The sequence below is a fragment of the Nomia melanderi genome, unplaced genomic scaffold (assembly GCF_051020985.1).
Source record: "Nomia melanderi isolate GNS246 unplaced genomic scaffold, iyNomMela1 scaffold0014, whole genome shotgun sequence".
Taxonomy (NCBI): Eukaryota; Metazoa; Arthropoda; class Insecta; order Hymenoptera; family Halictidae; genus Nomia; species Nomia melanderi.
Window position 1 is genome coordinate 3,181,106 of NW_027475130.1, and position 955 is coordinate 3,182,060.

The following is a 955-nucleotide window of genomic DNA, read 5'->3' on the forward strand; positions in this document are numbered from 1 at the left end:
GCGCAATAAATCAAAGTGCATTGTCTGTAGGAGGCCCTGGCGCATGAATCTGTGCAGCGGGAACGACCTCGGACCACCAGGGGCCGAGAAAATCACCGTCTCATGGGGCCGAACTGTCACGGTCAGGGAAAAATCCAATATATATCAGGTGATATCTCGGGTGCTATTACAGATAGCGCAATAAATAAAAGTGCATTGTCTGTAGGAGGCCCTGGCGCATGAATCTGTGCAGCGGGATCGACCTCGGAGAACCAGGGGCCGAGAAAACCTCCGTCTCATGGAGTCGGACGCTCAGGGTCAAGGAAAAATCCAATATATATATGGTGATATCTCGGGTGCTATTACAGACAGCGCAATAAATCAAAGTGCATTGTCTGTAGGATGCCCTGGCGCATTAATCTGTGGAGCGGGATTGACCTCGGACCCCCCGCGGCCGAGAAAATCACCGTCTCATGGGGCCGGACTGTCAGGGTCAGGGAAAAATCCAATATATATCTGGTGATATCTCGGGTGCTATTAGAGATAGCGCAATAAATCAAAGTGCATTGTCTGTAGGAGGCCCTGGCACATGAATCTGTGCAGCGGGAACGACCTCGGACCACCAGGGGCCGAGAAAATCACCGTCTCATGGGGCCGAACTGTCACGGTCAGGGAAAAATCCAATATATATCTGGTGATATCTCGGGTGCTATTAGAGACAGCGCAATAAATCAAAGTGCATTGTCTGCAGGAGGCCCTGGCGCATGAATCTGTGCAGCGGGAAGGACCTTGGACCACCAGGGGCAGAGAAAATCACCGTCTCATGGGGCCGGACTGTCAGGGTCAGGGAAAAATCTAATATATATCTGGTGATATCTCGGGTGCTATTAGAGATAGCGCAATATATCAAAGTGCATTGTCTGTAGGAGGCCCTGGCGCATGAATCTGTGCAATGGGATCGACCTCGGACCACCAG